Consider the following 12,348-nt stretch of genomic DNA (forward strand, 5'->3'; position numbering starts at 1 on the left):
TGTTTAGTTTATGTACTTACCATCATTGGTCATTAGGACTCAGTGATTAGGACGTAGTAGTTGATTATTGTTTCCGGTTGTGTTTCAGGTACTTTAGCAAGCATTTATGCAAACTCGTTCTCGTGCTCGCAAGAGGACTTTAGATACAGCTGATGAGACAGACGAAGTTCTTGATATTCCGGAGAAGTTAGATTTTGAGGATTCGGATTTAGGAACTGAGCGGAAAGAACCAGTAAACATGGGAGATCGTATTGTTCAAGCTGATCCAGCTCTTATGGATTTTTCTCGGCCTAAAATTGATGACATTCAGTCAAGCATCCTTCATCCGGCTATTCAAGCTAACACCTTTGAAATCAAGCCGGGCACTATTCAGATGGTGCAGAATTCTGTTTCTTTTGGAGGAGCGGCAACTGAAGACCCCAACATGCACATAAGGAATTTTGTCGAGATCTGCAGCACTTTTAAGTATAATGGCGTGACTGATGAGGCTATCAAGTTGAGGCTTTTCCCATTCTCACTCAGGGACAAGGCTAAAGACTGGTTAAATTCTGAACCAGCTGGGTCCATCACTACGTGGCAAGATCTTGCGCACAAGTTTCTGGTGAAGTTTTATCCGATGGCAAAGACTGCTGCTATGAGGAGTGCTCTTACTCAGTTTGCGCATCAACCTACAGAATCTATGTGCGAGGCTTGGGAACGCTACAAGGAAATGTTGAGAAAATGTCCACATCATGGAATGCTGGATTGGATGGTGATCACGGGTTTCTATAATGGTTTGGGGGCCCAATCTCGGCCCATGCTCGATGCAGCAGCTGGAGGCGTCTTATGGGCTAAAAGCTATACTGAGGCGTATAATCTTATAGAGACGATGGCTACAAATGAGCATCAAAACCCAACTCAGAGGATGACGTCAGGCAAGGTAGCAGGTATTCTGGAAGTTGATGCAGCCACCGCTATTGCAGCCTAGCTCCAAGCGCTATCAATGAAGGTTGATTCTCTGGCTACATATGGAGTTGATCAAATAGCTATGGTTTGTGAGCTTTGTGCAGGTTCTCATGCTACAGATCAATGTTCTCTTGTCAACGAATCTGTACAGTATGTGAATAATTATCAGCAACAACAGCATCCTGTACCAGCGACCTATCATCCTAACAACAGAAATCATCCAAATTTCAGCTGGGGGAATAATCAGAATGTTATTTAGCCACCATATCAGCAAGGAGTGAGTAAACAATTTAACCCACCTGGATTCCAGCAACCACAGCAGTATGCTACAAGGCAATCATATCCTCAACAGGGAAGTACAGCTGCACCTACTAGTGCTGATTTTGAGGAACTTAAGATATTATGCAAGAGTCAGGCTGTTTCTATCAAGACCTTGGAAAATCAAATCGGTCAATTAGCCAATGCAGTGCTCAATCGTCAACCTGGCACCCTTCCCAGTGACACGGAAGTACCAGGCAGGAAGGAAGCTAAAGAGCAAGTTAAGGCTATTACCTTAAGGTCTGGAAAAGTTGCTGATGCTGAAAAGGCAAAAGAAGGAGAAGCTGAAATTAGAGATGAAGAATCTAAGCAAAAGGAGAAAGTGGCGGAACCAAGGAAGACTACTGTTGAACACACTCTGCCTGAGGCTAATACTGGGGAGAAACAACTCTATCCTCCACCACCTTTTCCTAAAAGATTGCAGTAACAAAAGCTGGATAGACAGTTCGGGAAGTTTCTGGAGGTGTTCAAGAAACTTCACATCAATATACCTTTCGCTGAGGCTCTAGAGGAAATGCCTAGTTATGCGAAGTTTATGAAGAGTATTCTTTCAAGGAAGGTGAAACTGGATGACCTTGACACCGTTGCTCTCACGGAAGAATGCAACACTATTCTGCAGCAAAAGTTACCACCAAAACTGAAAGATCCAGGAAGCTTCACCATTTCTTGCACCATTGGCAATCTGACCTTTGACAAGTGACTTTGTGATTTGGGAGCAAGCATTAATCTGATGCCGTTGTCGATCTTTAAAAAGCTGGATCTTCCTGATCTAAAACCCACAAACATGTCTCTATAATTGGCCGATCGTTCCATTACTTACCCAAGGGGCATAGTGGAGGATGTGCTCGTCAAGGTGGATAAGCTCTTCTTTCCTGCAGATTTTGTTATTCTGGATTTTGAGGAAGATAAGAAGATTCCCATAATCTTGGGAAGGCCTTTCTTGGCTACTGGCCGTACCTTGATAGATGTGCAAAAAGGTGAACTTACTATGTGGGTACAAGATCAGGATGTGACCTTCAACGTATTCAAGGCAATGAAATTCCCTACAAAAGATAAGGAGTGCTTAAAAGTGGATGTGATTGATTCTGCGGTTACTTCAGAACTCGATCGCATGCTAATGTCTGATGCATTGGAAAAGGCCTTAGTGGGGGATTTTGACAGTGATGATGAAGATGGCAACGAGCAATTACAATATCTGAACGCTTCTCCCTGGAAGCGAAAGCTGGACATGCCGTTTGAATCTCTTGGTACTTCTGACCTTAAGAATGCTGAAGGAAAGCTCAAACCATCAATAGAGGAAGCACCTACCTTGGAGCTCAAGCCATTACCTGAACACTTGAGGTATGCTTTTTTAGGTGATTCATCTACGTTACCTATTATTATTTCATCTGACCTTTCAGGCAGTGAGGAAGACAAGCTCTTAAGGATTTTGAGAGAATTCAAATCGGCTATTGGATGGACCATAGCAGACATCAAGGGGATAAGTCCTTCATATTGTATGCATAAAATTCTGCTAGAGGAAGGTAGTAAGCCAACTGTGGAACAGCAGCGAAGACTGAATCCCATCATGAAGGAGGTGGTGAAGAAAGAAATTCTGAAATGGCTGGATGCAGGCATCATTTATCCTATTTCTGACAGCTCGTGGGTGAGCCCCGTACAATGTGTACCTAAGAAAGGTGGTATCACTGTGGTCGCAAATGAAAAGAATGAGCTCATCCCCACTCGAACAGTTACAGGATGGAGAGTATGCAAGGATTATAGAAAATTGAACAAAGCCACAAGGAAGGATCACTTCCCTCTTCCATTTATTGATCAGATGCTTGACAGGTTGGCGGGTCATGAGTATTTTTGTCTTCTGGATGGTTATTCAGGGTATAATCAGATTTGTATTGCACCAGAGGATCAGGAAAAGACTACCTTCACTTGTCCATTTGGCACGTTCGCTTTTCGCAGAGTTTCGTTTGGGTTATGTGGCGCCCCGGCCACTTTTCAGAGATGTATGATGGCTATATTCTCTGACATGATTGGAAATAATGTCGAAGTGTTCATGGACGACTTCTCCGTCTTTGGACATTCATATGATGAATGTTTGAATAATCTGCGCGCCGTACTCAAAAGATGCGTGGAAACTAATTTGGTGCTCAATTGGGAGAAATGTCATTTTATGGTGCGTGAAGGCATTATTTTTGGGCATAAGGTCTCTAACAAGGGTCTGGAGGTGGACAAGGCCAAGGTGGGAGTCATTGAAAATCTTCCCCCACCTAATTCTGTGAAAGGAATCCGTAGTTTTCTTGGTCATGCGGGTTTTTATCGGCGATTCATCAAGGACTTTTCAAAGATATCTAAGTCGTTGTGCAATTTTCTTGAGAAAGATGTGCTTTTCAAATTTGATGATGAATGTTTGGCAGCATTCGAGACTCTCAAGAAGAGTTTGATCACTGCACCAGTTATTACAGCACCAGATTGGACAGAACCGTTTGAGATGATGTGTGATGCGAGTGATTATGTGGTAGGTGCAGTTCTGGGACAGCGCAAGAAAAATCTCTTCCATGTGGTCTACTATACGAGTAAGACTTTAAATGGGGCCCAATTGAACTACATCACTACTGAGAAGGAGCTTTTGGCTATAGTCTTTGGTTTCGAGAAATTTCGATCTTATCTACTTGGTACGAAAGTAACAGTATTCACTGATCATGCGGCTATTCGCTATCTGGTTTCCAAGAAAGATTCGAAGCCGAGAGTCATTCGTTGGGTGCTTTTACTTCAGGAATTTGAGTTAGAGATCAAGGATAGAAAAGGTACTGAGAATCAAGTAGCTGACCATCTCTCTAGGTTGGAGAATCCTGATTCTACTTCACAAGATAGGACGTTAATCAATGAATCTTTTCCGGATGAGCAGTTGTTCGCAGTTCAGGAGGAAGAACCATGGTTTGCAGATATTGTAAACTATCTCGTCAGCAATGTAATGCCTCCTAATTTGACATCCGCTCAAAAGAAGAAGTTTCTGCATGAGGTGAAGTGGTATATGTGGGATGAACCATATTTGTTTAGACAGGGAGCTGACCAGATCATCAAAAGATGTATCCCGTTCTGTGAGACGGAGGGGATATTACGAGACTGCCATTCCACGGTTTATGGTGGACACTATGGTGGTGAGAAGACGGCAGCTCGTATTCTGCAAGCAGGTTTTTTTTGGCCTACTTTGTTCAAGGATGCTCATCAGTTTGTTTTAAGGTGTGATCGTTGCCAAAGAGTGGGAAATTTGACAAGGAAGGATGAGATGCCATTAAATGTGATGCTTGAAGTCGAGGTCTTTGATGTTTGGGGAATCGATTTCATGGGGCCTTTTATCTCGTCTTGCAATAATCAGTACATCTTGCTGGCAGTCGATTATGTCTCAAAATGGGTCGAAGTTAAAGCTTTACCGACAAATGATGCAAAGGCAGTGCTAAATTTTCTTCATAAGCAAATTTTCACAAGGTTTGGAACACCTCGGGTAATCATAAGTGATGAAGGATCGCATTTCTGCAACCGTAAGTTCACTTCTATGATGCAGCGTTATAATGTGAATCATTGAGTAGCTACTGCCTATCATCCGCAAACAAATGGTCAAGCGGAAGTGTCTAACAGAGAGATAAAGCGCATTCTAGAGAAGGTTGTTTGTCCGTCAAGGAAGGATTGGTCTTTAAAGCTCGATGAAGTTGTTTGGGCTTACAGAACAGCATACAAAACTCCACTTGGTATGTCACCATTTCAGTTGGTGTACGGTAAGGGATGTCATCTACCTGCGGAGCTTGAGCATAAGGCCTACTGGGCATTGAAGAAGTTGAACCTGGATTTAGATGCAGCTGGTAAGAAAAGAATGCTTAAGCTTAATGAACTTGATGAATTTCGACTTCAAGCGTACGAGAATAACAAAATGTATAAGGAAAAGGTGAAGAGGTGGCACGATAGGAAGCTACATCCTAAGTTATTTGTGTCGGGGCAACAAGTTCTCTTATTCAACTCTCGGCTCCGACTTTTTCCAGGGAAGTTGAAATCGAGGTGGTCTGGGCCTTTTATTTTCAAAACTATGTTTCCACATGGAGCGGTGGAAATTTTTGAGAATGATCCGGACCAAGCATTTAATGTTAACGGTCAGCGTTTGAAGCACTACTATGGAGACATGGCAAACCGAGAAGTGGTTAGTGCCATTTTGTTGACTACTTGAGAAGGGTACGAAACGTCAAGCTAATGACGAAAAAGAAGTGCTGCGTGGGAGGCAACCCATGAATTGTTGTTACAGGAACCCTTAGAAGTTAATAACCTATCCAAAAACACAAAAAAATCAGAAAACAGGGGCTGAAATTTTTTTTTCCAGTGACCCCCTGAGCGCCCGCTCAGCTTTGCTGAGCGACCGCTCAGGGGTCGCCTGCCAGAATTTTTTTTTTAGTTCAGAAAAAAAAAACAGTTGTAGCCCATAAACCCACGATTTGTTCCCACTACCCCATCATTTTAACCCTTAATTCCCAAATCCTAATCTAATCCACACCCTATATATACATACACCTATCCTACATATCTCCCACAAACTTCCTACACTTAAACTCTCTCCCAAGCACCAAAACTCAGTTCTTACACACTTTTATTCACGAATCAATGGCACCCAAGAGAGCACGCACTATTGACAGTAGCAGCACAGTTCCTACTGCTAATTCATCGAGGGGTACTGCTGCAAGGCCTCGGTTAACTGACAGAGCTGCGGAGGAGGAGTACACTAGGCTTTTGGGGAAGCCGATTCTGAAAGAGAGAGGGTTTTTACCATCGGGAAGGGATGGTGAGTTGCTGCCCATGATTGCAGAGAAGGGGTGGATAGCTTTTTATGAGTCACCCGAAGCGGTATCGATGAGCGTTGTTCGCGAGTTCTACGTGAACGCGAAGGCCGAAAAGAATGGGTTTTCTGTGGTCCGAGGGCTGACAGTTGATTATCACCCTGCGGCGATTCGCCGTGTGATTGGACAGCGAGAGAGGAAGCCCGAGGAGGAGAACTGGAATGAAAAGACTGCTGAGGATTTTGACTTGGATTTGATTTGTGCGACTCTCTGTCGACCGGGCACAGTTTGGACCTTCAGGACCGGCACTAATGAGTATCGTCACTTTTCGGCGATCGCCATGAACAGGTATGCCCGTGCATGGAATGCATTTATTTGTGCTAATATTTTGCCTTCTTCGCATGCACACGAGGTCACAGTTGAGAGAGCACAGTTATTGTGGGGAATTCTGAATGAGGAGTACTATGTGGACCTTGGTGAGTTTATCTACCAAGGAATTCTGAAGTTTTTGAGGGGAACGAAACATATGAACATCCCTTATGCATCCACGGTTACGAAGCTATACCGAGCAGTGGGAGTGAACTGGCCGGCTCATGAGCAGTTACAGTTGCCGGCAGCTCCGATTGATTCTGGGACGCTGAATGGGATGCAGGAGTGGACCGGTGGTGAGCCTGAGGAGCATGGGCTGGGTTATCATCTTCCAGGAGGGCGTCCAGCACGAGGTGCTACTATGGCTAGGCCAAGGCGTGATGAGGCTGGTTCTTCGAGAGCTCAGGAGGGTGCTGGGTTGGCTGATGCTCAGTATAGGAGGCTTTCACGACGGATGGATGCCATGTATGAGACGCAGAGCAGGTTTGCTTAGGAGCTCACCCTTGCGTTAGGGATTGCTTTTCGGGGCCTTGGAGCTGATATCCAGTGGCCAGTTTTTGGTGAGGACTCTACATACCCGCCGCCTGATACTCCACCCACTGAGGGTGATGATGATGATGACTCCGAGTAGGTATACCCTGTGTTCCTTTCTACTACCTTCACTGAGGACAGTGAAGATTTTAAGTTTGGGGGTGGTAGTTAAGGAATATTGTGTGTGTGTCATATAGCTGCATATTCATGATAGCTTAGTTCATATAGTTGCATAATTTAGGCCATATAGTTTTTTTTATATATAGCTCTTATTGTTTATCATGTCACGTAGCTCATGCATTTGCCATGATCCCTTTTGCAATGATTGATCGACTGAATTGTGATATTGATGCGAGTGTAGTGATAGCATTAAAGTGATATTAAGTCGTGTAGGTTGATATGCATGCTAGAAACACTTGTAATTCCACTAAGTCTTAGAGAATGCGTAAGGGCTAGATTGTTGTTATAATTTGGTTGTTTTCGAGGTCAATCTATTTATTATGCTTAGAATTCGATAATAGGTTCTTAGTGATAAAGGCATGAAAAAGAAAAAAATTTGGAGAAAAAAAAATGGAATTTGTTGCTAGTTGTGGCTAGGCGTCAAATGGCTAGTAGCCGGCTCGCATATGGTGCGAGTAGTCTAGGGTTGAGCAAGATGGAGTGAAACGCACTTGCTCAGAAGTTATAAAAAAAAAATTAGTTTATGCATAATTGATCAAGAGTGGGCTCTTTGGTATTCGAGTTATTAAGTTCTTAGGGGACTTTGTGCCTAGTGACCTAAGGCTTTTAGAGTCTGGGATCCGCTAACCTAACGCTCGTTACATGGATACCATTGTATAAATCTTTTGTGGACCTCACTCATTGCACGGTCAAATAAGCATTTGTGTTGTGAATAAAAAGCACGATTCCGTAATAAGCTCCAGAATTCTTGTAGTGTTGTATATCACTTTGTGCCTAGAATTTTTATTCTTTGTATAATCATGTGATTGCCTTGAGGATAGTCGAGTCATAATAATTGGTCTAGTTCCGAAGCATATCTGTTAAGCATTTGCACACACCACGTTTCTGGTTGTATGTCCGTTTGCATGAGTTTATTGATCTTTAGTTGTCTAACTGCATTTGTTGAGATGTTGCAATTTGGTTGGTTAATCGTAGTAAGGGGGGTCGCTGCATTTTCATATAGATTGCATTCATGCATGTTTTATATTTGTTTTTGAGTCTGTGACGCTTGAGGACAAGCATCAATTTAAATTTGGGGGTGTGATAAGTGGCATTTTATACCACTTAGAGCGTCTTAAAATGGCTTAAATTGGTGTCTTGAAATCAAGTATTTTGTGTATTTGATGCGTTTTTCTAGTGTTTATGCATTTCAGGGTATTAGTTGCATTTCGGGGGAGGAATCATCAAGAATAAGCCTTGGCATGTGTTCACCATTGCATGAGGAAAGAAATGGGCAGATTACGGCGAAGAAACGGAGCAAATCAGGATTTTTTCCAGTAGAGGTCTGAGCGCCCGCTCAGCAATGCTGAGCGACCGCGCAGGAAGCTGAGCGCCCGCTCAGCTATGCTGAGCGGCCGCGCAGGGTCGGGAAAAAAGATATATTATTTCAGGACTTCTACTTCTGTTTGGTTTCCACTTCTATGTAATCTGAGTTTTATGGGACTATTATATAAGTAGATTTGAGACGTTTTCACAAGGGTGGATTGAAGAAGATCGTGTTTTTACGCAAGGAGCGAAGGAGATAAGGAAGAAGACCGATTTAGCACACCGCAACGAAGAGGAAGCATATTTTCTTGTGATTCTTGTTTCGTTGTAACGTTGGATGCTAGTTTTCTTACTTTGAACTTATTTACTCTTGTGACGTACTCTGTTTTAATATAATTAGTTTAGTTATTATTTTCTTGTGTTTGTTTATCATGATTTCATATGAACCCATGATGACGATAAGTGCTATTATGGGCTAATCGTGATCATGGGGTTGCAACGGATTTATTATGGAATTCTTTAGTAATTGTTTAATACTTTAGTGTGTGATGATTGTATGATATCTAGTATTGGTTGTGCGTATTCGTCTTATGTGTGTCGCGAACATATAAGATAGGGTGTTAATCTCTTGTGAAGCGACAGTGGATCTTGAGATTTAGAACTTGCCATGCTAGCATAGGTTCATGTACGTTGTGCATGATTAGTGGGTAACTCTAACGGTTTTATCTGCCCTATGTAATAAAAAGGAATAACTTGTGCTTAAATCGTTGTGTTGTCAATTTCTGTAGACATATAGGAACTCAACATAATTGATGACTATTCAACTTCTATCTTAATTGTGGATGTTTGGTAGAATGGTATTAGTACAATGAAAGTTGGCTTTTATCAGTTTCGTGTTATTCGATTAATATCATCACTGTCACATGCTAAAGGTAATAACAATGACTATTGAAGGAAGTAGTAATGAAGTTGTGATCTCATGAGTGTTTTATTATTGATAATTTGAAGTGTTAAGTAAGTGATTAATTAAGCAGTTAATTGTAGTTAATATTTAATCAACAATCTTAAGTGTTAGTGTCTTAACATTGAGAAGTAATCATACATTGGTGAGTGAGTTTAATTAGACAATAATTTAGTCTGAGTCTCTGTGGGAACGAACTAGAAAGTATTCTATATTACTTGCGAACGAGTATACTTGCATGAATATTAGCGCGTGTTTTCGCCCTAACACTAGGCTGGGAAACACTCACCTCTGCAACCTTATCCTTAGGGCTTCTTTGATTTTCACCCTGTCCCTCACCTTTCTTGCCCACCTTCACACTCCCCTTTTTAGGTTTGGTGGATTTTACATCTTATTTCTTTCTTAGCTTTGGATTTAGGAACTTTTGTTGGTATGGTAGTTTGGGTAGGCAACTGTTGGGTCATTGACACAGTTGCCATAGCTACACTAGAAAGCAAAGAAATTTGTGAGGTTGGAAGAGTAGAGAAAAAAGAAATTACCTCACTTACCTGAGGTCCCTCCATCACTGGAAAGTAGTATAGGGGAACCTCCTTATGATAGTTTGCTCTGTTTAAATATACAATGATACTTCTTTCTTGAACCCAACAATTTAACTTGTTGGTTGGGTTCTCAATCACAATATCTTCAATAAGATGGTTAACAAGCATCATAAAGAATTTAGCATAATAGTCACTTTTACCTCTCTTATCGATCTCTCCTAACTTAAAGCCTAACTCAAACAAAACCAAATCACTGAAATTAAAGTACTTATCAGTGACTAGCATGTAAAGCATGTTAAGCATATTAATGTTTATAGAGTCAAAGTTACTAACTTTACCAGAAAACACCTTAGTTACTACATCACACAGATAACTCCATTCCTTCCTAAGACCCTGTCACACCCCCAACTTAACAATACATAATATATAACTATTACAATATTTAAAAGAAAGTAAATACATCTAAATCCATGATCTTACAGTTTAGGGTATGGAACAACCCAACACTACTAACTATTACAACTAGTTTTAGCATCGTGTCCTTACACAAAACTATCCCTTATTCTACCTGAGCTCGGACATACGCATCGGCGTCACAAGTCTTACGTGCTGTCTACTTGAATCTAACCATAGCTGCAAGCTGTAATATCAGGGTTAAAGCAAGAAGTGAGCCAAATGCTCAACAAGTGCTAAACAATACGATACAAAACATAAATCGAGATATATATATTAAAGAATGACAATGCGAAGATATAACTAATAATAACAAGAGATGAAATTTTGGGTGATGGCATCATTTGCTTGAATCAAAACATTTTGAAAATCATATCTTAATTAAAATCTCTTGTTAAAGTGTGGAAAGGACTCGCGTCTCAGTCCAGATCCACTATTCAAAGAAAACATTTATCCCCCTTTGGGACTGAAAATCCACATTTTAATCATTTCAAAAACTGACGCTGATTCATAATAAAATCTCTTAAACAGTAAACATTTTTATCAAGGGATTGAAGTTTGACTTGAAACACTGAAATTATGTTCACTAAATCTTAGGGCCAAGATCCACTAGACTTCACTCTTTCAGGGTAATTGAAAGGTTTCCATTTACAAGAATTTTGACAAGGAGATTTAGTAGGGTTTTTGGATAATAGGAAGGAGTAATGCCAAACTAGGCTTAAAGCAATGGTTTTAGACAAGGTATATGTTGGGAACCACGGACTTAGGGTTTTACTACGTTTTATGATAAAGATTACAAAAAGAGGATTACCTTGTTAATGGTTGATTCCACGCTCTTCTATTGCATTCCCAAATTCCCTTGAGCGAAGTGTGGCCTCCGTCTTCTCAAGTTATCCTCTCTTCTTGCTCCTTGGTGCCTACAATATGTTTTCACACAATTCCAAGCAAGAAGAGAATAAGAATATATATAGGCTACAATAGGGACCATGGATAATTAGGTTGGGTCTTCTAATTACATCTTGAGCCTAGCCCAATGTAATTAAATATTAATTCAATCCACTAAAGAATTAATATTTGCACTACCTTTCCTAATACCGTAATTTAATTAATTCGGTTCCAATATTATTTGCTTATTAAATTCCCCATGTTTAAAATATCATATGTCCATTAATTAAATAAATTACTAATAATTTATTTAATTAATATCTTTTATCCTTGTTCATCCACTCAACCTTTATTTAATTATGCCAGAATAAATTCCACCTGCAGGGTTTCACATAATTAAATCTTTTTGAGCTTTCAAGGGGACATCATTAACCCGAATATTATCAGGACATGGATTCCTTCAATAAATAATATCCATCATGTATATAAATCCATCACCCAAAATATAATGATATAATTCAAAAGAATTATTTCATATATAAATCAAAGCATGTAAATAATATACACGTGTCAATTACTATTTCCGGATTAAGAACCTAAGCATTAATAATAACATAAAATCTTAGTTCTCCTTCTTAATCAGTATTAAGGGAACAATTCTAAATTTGATCCTGTTCAATATACATAAAGTATACTAGTATTATTTATTAGTCAATATAAACTAATCTAAATAATACTACAGCCATACCAGTGGATTGTCCAACACCACCTGTGTTGTGAACCTTATTATATTATATAACCGTATTTAACAATCTAATATTCTGTATCCCATTTGATACTAGATTGTTCACAATATATAATATTAGACAACATGTAAACATTCAAATGATTCTCAAATAAACTGGCCAGAAATAAATGTACATACTTCAAATAAATATTTTCAGTATACACTAACAATCTCCCACTTATACTCAAAATATTCTATGTGTACATCAATGTTTATTTAATCCACTATTACATAAAAATCTATGTGTCCATCTATCTGACTCCT

The 12,348-nt window shown here is 40.2% G+C and overlaps 1 non-coding gene across 1 annotated transcript; it reads right to left on the bottom strand.

Moving 5' to 3' along the window:
* Positions 1-631: 631 nt before the first annotated feature.
* On the bottom strand, positions 632-738 carry LOC141675786 (small nucleolar RNA R71). The gene has a single exon (XR_012556421.1). It is a non-coding gene; the product is annotated as a small nucleolar RNA R71 (small nucleolar RNA).
* Positions 739-12,348: the final 11,610 nt, after the last annotated feature.

Source organism: Apium graveolens, chromosome 7 (assembly GCF_009905375.1).
Source record: "Apium graveolens cultivar Ventura chromosome 7, ASM990537v1, whole genome shotgun sequence".
NCBI lineage: Eukaryota > Viridiplantae > Streptophyta > Magnoliopsida > Apiales > Apiaceae > Apium > Apium graveolens.